This window comes from Elephantulus edwardii, unplaced genomic scaffold, assembly GCF_000299155.1.
Source record: "Elephantulus edwardii isolate Elephantulus edwardi_28Jun2011 unplaced genomic scaffold, EleEdw1.0 scaffold00508, whole genome shotgun sequence".
Classification (NCBI taxonomy): domain Eukaryota; kingdom Metazoa; phylum Chordata; class Mammalia; order Macroscelidea; family Macroscelididae; genus Elephantulus; species Elephantulus edwardii.
The window spans coordinates 25,109-32,562 of record NW_006400258.1 but is presented as its reverse complement, the minus strand read 5'-3'; positions in this window follow the sequence as shown (position 1 = coordinate 32,562).

Here is a 7,454-nt window from a genome sequence, read left to right as displayed (position 1 = left end):
TATGAGTAGTTGGTGGTCTGTTCCACAATCAGCTCCTGGCCTAGTTTTCACAGCTGATATTGAGCTTCTCCAGCGGTTCTTTCCACAGATGTGGAAGGAGAGAGATTCAGTAAATATAAACTAAGAAACTCTTAAGGAATGCCTTAGTGCCTCAGGGTGAACTCCAGCTTGTATTACACCTCCCTCACATGCACATATAGCATTTGGTTTATTATTAATATTAAACTTGATATTTGGCTTCCCACATTTCCCCTCTTTTGTTTAAATCATAATTTTGTGGTCATCAAGACGAGCATGATTTTTTTCCTTTCAGGATTCATTCTTGCTTGTTTTTGTTCTCTTCATCCTTTATATATAATCAAACAAATATAACCAATTAAGCAAAATAAGGTCACAAAAATAATTCCAAAACTCTGTGTATTATCAGAAGGATTCAAGTTGGATATTCCTTAAGAGTCTGTTTTTATTGTCATACAGCCACATTTCCTGAGTGTTGGCTTCCATTGTCATATTGCCACATTCCTTGTCAAAACCATTTCTGTTTGATCTCCTTTGTCAGCATATCCTTTGCCATTCCCTGTCACTCCCCCCCCCAAGAGATTTCACCCTAATTCATTAGGAAGTGGGGCATCACATTCTCTTAGCTACTTCCTATTGGAAAAGGGTGTTGTAGGTTCTAGGGTGAAGATTTTCTCACTATTCTAAGAAGCCTCTTTGGCAATAGGAAACACATAGACTATTGTGGTGATTGATTTTGGAATTTAGATGCACTGCTATCAATTGTGCTTAGGGGGATAGGGTCATATTCTTGGAGGTGCATCATTTTAACATGGAACCATTGCAATCTAGAAGATAGAAATTTAACAAGTTAAAAATACATGGGTCAAAAATTAAAAGCAATAATATTCCAACTAGAGGTTCTAACAGTGGCAGAAACCAATTACTGGGGGAAGATGATTCTTAAAATAGGAGGTTTATTGGCTGGCACTTTACCTATTATAGTATAAGGATTAGGAACCACAGGATGTAGAGGCACAACTGTGTCATTTATTGTTCTTTTTTTTTTTTCATTTATTGTTCTTAAGTCCTGGACAAAATTCCATTTACCATTGGGTTGTTTTACAGGTAGGAAGTCCACATGCAAGGCAGAGGCGGAGTAAAGAGCTACTTATGAGGTTTTCCATCAATTTCAACAACTAAGAAATAGCAGGAAGAGAGTGGACCTGAGAAGACCGAATAAGAGGCTCTTGTATCCAGTAGAAAATGGATAGACTTAAAAGCAAAGTTAATGCTCAGCCATGGCTCTTCCAGCTCTTCTGGGAGGACTTGAACTGTTGAATTGTCCTCCTTTGTTTCCAGCTGGAAGCCAGGGCCTGTCAGTCCTCTGTTGGCTATGAGGACCTGATGTGGGCAGCTCTTGGCCAAGTGTTCTTCAGGTCCACACTTAAAGCAAGTGAGAGCTTCCCTCCTTTATTACTTTTGGATGGCATTGTTTATGAGTAAGATTTCCTTTTCCTGACACAGGCCCTAAACCGGCAGCAATAGCTGTCCCAATAATTTTGGCCATTCTCTGGTCTTTTCCCTTCCCTCTAGATTCCAGTTGTTAAAAGATGGAAAAATTTAAACAAATATATAAAAACTAATTTTGAACAATATAATCTTTTATGTTTAAGGCTAGTAATATTAATATGGTTGTATGAATAATTTCCAATCCAAAGAGATACATGTTCTAATGCAGTTCCTATTTTTCATCATAAATGTTTTTGGTAAGAAAAATACTGTAAATGTGGATACGATTCCACTATTTCTCCTCCATGCCATGATATAGTGTTATTAGCATGTTGTTGCTGTTGTCATGTGTTGTCAAGTTGCTTGTGACTCAGAGCGATCCTATGTACAAGAGCCCTAAACACTGCTCTATCCTGTGCCATTATTAGCATGAGCAGTTATAATCCATTGCCTTTCTTATACTAACTTAAATTTTTGGTGTTTCTATGCTGACAAGCAGAACCAACAAGGCTCAAATCAATGATGCTTCCATAGGAAGTATGAATTAAAACTTGTCCTTGCTTTATTCAACAAGATAAAGGAAGCAACTGACAGGGAGGAATAACAGTATAACCTGAAGTTTACTGGTATCTCCAGGAAAACTATACCCTTGAAACATCTACTAGAGAGATATATTGTTACCCCAAACTTTATAATGTCAATGAACTACTTTTAACAAGGGAGTATTAGAAATATATGTCCAATAGCTGGTATTATCTGCCATTCTGCAACTTCATCCTGATCAAAGTGTGGCCTCTTTCCACTCATCTCGGAGTTTCACGTTTCTGGAGGGCACCCACAGCGCTCTGAGCCTGTAGAGAGATAAGCAAATCCTCGTCCCCACATAATAACAAATCCCTTTTCCATTCATTAGTTAGAGGTTCCTTATAAAGGATGATTCAATTCTTTAGAGGATGGTAATACCCAATGTTTTTCAGCTTGAGTTTCTCCTTTTACATGAACATTTTAAAAAATTTAAAGTAAATAAGGCTTTTTTGTAAAAAAGTTCAAGGAGATGATATTTGTTCCATTGCATCTTCCCCCTTCTGTTTTTTCAACATAGTTTGTAAAGTCAAATTAGCCCTTTCTAGTATAGCTTGTCCTGTAATAACATAATAGCTTATAATTCAACCTGTTGATCAGAAGTCAAGTCAGTTTTAACTACTTTATTGTCTTTATCATTAGTATAACCTGCATAACCCATCCTATTTGCATTCTATTTCCATCCTATTTGCAATCTGCTTGCAAAGGTGAAGTTTTTACTTTAGTTGATATTATCCACTTAGTCCATTTACTTGATTTCCTTTTTTATTAGAAACACTGGAGAGTTCCTGCGAAATACTGTTTTTGAACTAATTGTTCTAAAACTTCTAATTTCTCTCTAGTTAGGGGCCACTGCTCCACCCAAATTGTTTTTTCTGCTAGCCAAGTTAAGGGGAGAGCATGAGGAACAGTGACCCTCATTATAAATTTGGATATCTTAATCCTTTTCTTGAAAGATCAAATTTAGGTTTCTGAAAACTAATAACTCCCTGTTTCTTTTTATTCAGCATCTTATTTTTTGCTGGAGTTGAAATAGGGGGAATTTGTAATGTTACTCCCCACTTGTCAAATAAAGATTTATATTCTTGAGTCCAGTGATACCCTTTTCCACATTTTCTACAGAGCCCTGAAGATGTTTATTTTTTTCTTTACATCCCTACTCTCCCCTATTTCTTTCCAACAATCTCTTTCCAAATGTCCTAATTTCCCACAATTGTAACATTTGGTTTGAGACAAATTTAAAGTTCTTTTTTTATTAAATTTAATATTTTTTTATTGGGAAAAACATATTGGGGGTACAAGGAGGTGAGGATTGGGGGCAGAAGGGTGAGGATGGGCCAGGGTGCAGTTGCAGAGCTGCACAGTTTGGTCGGTGGGGGGAGCAGGTGAAGGAAATGATGAGGGTCCAGTGGGGACCAGATGCTACAGAGGAATGACAAGCATTTTCCAATAGTAATTAAACCAACTGTCTTATTGATTTGGGAATTGGATGCCGACTCTCTGGCTTCTTCATGCTGAACAGGGGCGTAGATATAAAGGGGGGAAGGGAGGACACTTTATCACCTTACTGGTGGTCTTGGGTTACAGCTGCTTGCCTTCTTGCTTCTGAGGGCCGCAATGGTTCGCCCCAAGCCGGGGGCCAAGTGCAGCCCGCCCCAGGCAGAAGGCCACGACGGCTCGCCCCAGGCCGGGGGCCGAGGGCAGCCCGCCCCAGGCAGAAGGCCACGACGGCTCGCCCCAGGCAGAGGGCCGAGGGCAGCCCGCCCTGGGCAGAGGGCCGTGATGGCTGAAGTAGTTCCCTTCCAAAAAGGAAGAAGAAAATGTGTGTGTGTGTGTGTGTGTGTGTGTGTGTGTGTGTGTGTGTGTGCACCGCCAAATTGGATCTGACTGGTACAGGAAACTGCCCCTCCCTCTCCAGCAGAGCATGAAGTAGAGTCTGGGTTTCCCTTCCCCCCCACCCCCAGGTACCTGTCGGGGCCTGGGTTTCAGCTGTCCACACCACAGCAGTGGGCAATGAGCTTAAAGCCCCTGATGGCTCTGGGCGCTGACTCTCACCAGTGGCTATGGATGAAGTCACAGGCGATTTTCAGCCAGCGCCGGTTAAAGTTCTTTTTAAAGCAGCTGCTAATACATTGGCTTGACTGTAGCTTCATCAGTCCACCAAGTTCTAAACTGTAAATATGCTCCAGATTCCAAAACCATCCTGATCATGGACTCCCAATCATAAGCAATTAATCTAAATTCTGTAGCTAATCCTTGTAATATGCCTCTTACATAGGTAGAATGTATGAAGAATGTAAGAGACTATGGCTTGCTTTAATTCTTTAATAGTCTTATAAGATATCGATTGATGTTGTTACAATTGATACCCTTGGGGATATTCTTGATCAGAAGGCATATCCTGAATTGTTAGTGGAAATACAGAAGCTCCTTTCTCCCAGTTAGATAAATCATCTTGCTTTGCCTGTTGCAAGGCTTTAGACATGGCTTTTAAAGGCTTCTTAAAAGTAGTTAATCCCATCGGAGCATGATTCATAATATTAAATAACAGAATCTGGGACAGTTGCTGCTGATAGAGCTATATTTTTACTTTGGTAATATCTCATTACGAGAACCCAATTTGTCTATTAGAAAGTTCTAAAACTTGTTTACTTAATTTCTCACAAGGACTATCATATTGGGTTACATGGCTCAATTCCTCTGGAGTTTGAGGTAGAGGAAATTCATCCTCCTTTGTATCAGAATCACTATCACTGTCTTCAGAAGAAGTTTTTTTCTTCTTTTAAGATTTCTCTTAAAAGATTTTTCTTTTAAAGCTAATGAGATCAAATCGCACAGTAACCAAACCTAAACAAGAATCACATCTCCCTTTTGATAAGCTCTTTCTAAAGGTGACAAAGGCTGTTTCTCAACCTCAGCTTTAACCTCCTTAAATGTAATATTACTTCAGATTTGTGCAAAAATTCAGCCACCTTTCTTTTCAATTTTTTTTATTATTAGTACAATCCTGCAGAATTTTTATTATTCTTTTCAAAGCCCTTGCTGGACAAAAATTAATAGGAGTCTGTTCTCTTTTTTTGGTGTGCTTTTCATAAAGCTTGCACAACATTTTGCCAAGTTTTTAAATTGAACTGCACTTTATTTACCGGTTTAAACCAGTGACAGTGTTTCTGCACATACTGAAACAAATGCAAAAATGACCTTTCTCTTTCTTTTACCCCTGAGCTTTTAAGTAATTCTTTAATTAATATAATATACTAAGCTTCAGAGGATGAGCTGTTTCCCATGACTCTTTTTTATAAATTCTACCTCTGAATTTTTAATCTTTTAATCGGAAATTTTATTTCAGAGGGTGAGGTATAGTCCCCATGAAATTTTTTCTAATTCTTCCTTTGACTTCCAAGGAGTGAGGCTTTCTTCATGACCCTGCCTTTAATTTTCCTGAAAGTTTCACTTACCCTGGGTGAATTCTCTTTTGGTTCCTGGTGTCTAATCAAAAAAGAGGGAGAAAGAAATACCACCACCTTGTCCCAGGTTCAGGCACCAGAATATTGCAGACTGGGGGTAAAGTATTTTTATAATTATTAGTAATGAGGCAGACAGCCAGGAATAAGATGTTGTTGTTTGTTGTTATGTGCCATTGAGTCGCTTGTGACTCATAGCGACCCTATGTACAACAGCCCTAAACCATGCTCTATCCTGTGCCAATATTCTCACTGCCTCTGACACACCCATCCCAATTACCCCAGTCACTGAATCAATCCATCTCATAGAGGGTCTTTCCCTTCTGCACCGTCCCTCCACCCTCCTAAGCATGATGTCCCTCTCCAAGTCTCCCTCCTTACAACACGTCCAAAGTATGTCAGATGAAGCCTCAGAATCCTTGCCTCCAAGGAGCAGCCTGGTTTAACCCTCTCCAGAATGAATCTGTTTGTTTTCTTGGCAGTCCATGGTACATTCACTACTCTTCTCCAGCACCACTGCTAAAGGCATCAATTTTCCTTTTGTCCTCCTTAGTCATTGTCCAACCCTCTGATGCATAACAAGTGATTGCAAAGACCATAGCCTGTATCAGACACATCTTAGTCTCCAGAGTGACACCATTGCTCTTCAGTACCCTGGAGAGGTCCCTAACAGCAGCCTTTCCCATTGCAATACTTTGATTTCCTGGCTACTGGTGCCCAGAGTGTTGACCAAGCAGTCTAAAGTTGTTAGCAATCTCAATCTCTTCACCATCCATCCTGATGCTGCCAGTGGTGATGTCCAGTGGTGAGAATCTTTGTCTTCTTGACATTGAGCCTCAATCCATACTGAAGGCTGCAGTCCTTGACCCTCTCTCTGCAGCAAGCATTTCAGGTCCTCCTCAGTTTCAGCAAGCAGGGTTGTGTCATCTGCATAGAGAGCACAAAGACAAGGAGCCAGCAGTTAAGCCGTGCCTCTCTGTGTTTATTGAGAATCATCAGGAAGATAAACAAAGGAAAATCACAAGGCATAGAAAACAAAAACAAAGATCATATTTTGCAAGTAAGGCAGAGTTCTTCTCTATTGTTTACCTTAGCTTATTTCAGGAGGGAAGGATTCAGTAAATACAAACTAAGACACTCTTAAAGGAATGCCTTAGTGCCTCAGGGTGAACTCCAGCTTGTATTATGCCTCCCTCATATACTGATATAGCATTTGGTTTATTAATATTAAATTTGATATTCGGTTTCCCACACACTTTGGCCTTTCCCAACTCAGACAATTTTGCCCACACTCCCAGAAGTCTGGTGGGCAGCCCCTGAAGGTGAAATAGTTTTAGGGGCTGTGAGCAACCTCCAGGAGACTCCACATTGGCCTTTCCTAACTCAGGTAATTCCACCCACACTCCCAGATACCTGGCGGCCAATCTCTGAGGTTTAAATAGTTTTGGGGCTGAGAGCGGCTGCTGGGAGGATCCACGTTAGCCTTTCCCAACTCAGGTCATTCTGCCCACACTCCCAGAAGTCTGGTGGGCAGACCTGAAGGTTAATTAATTTTGAGGGCTGAGAGTAACTGCCATGAGGCTCCACTTTGGACTTTCCCAACTCAGGTAATTCTACCCACACTCTCCGAAGTATGACAGGGAGACCTGAGGGTTAAATAATTTGGGGTCTGAAAGTAATGGCTGTGAGGCTTCACTTCGGCCTTTCTCAACTCAGTTAATTCTGCCTACTCTCCCAGATATCTGAATGATATATCTGAATGATAGTGGTATTTACTGGGCTTTCTTGTAAGCGTATGGATATAATCCTGTCACTCACAATGTTGTACTTCAAGATGGATCTAGAAATTACTTTTTTTACTATAAAGGCAACCCCATTTTTCCTTGTCTTTTCATCTCC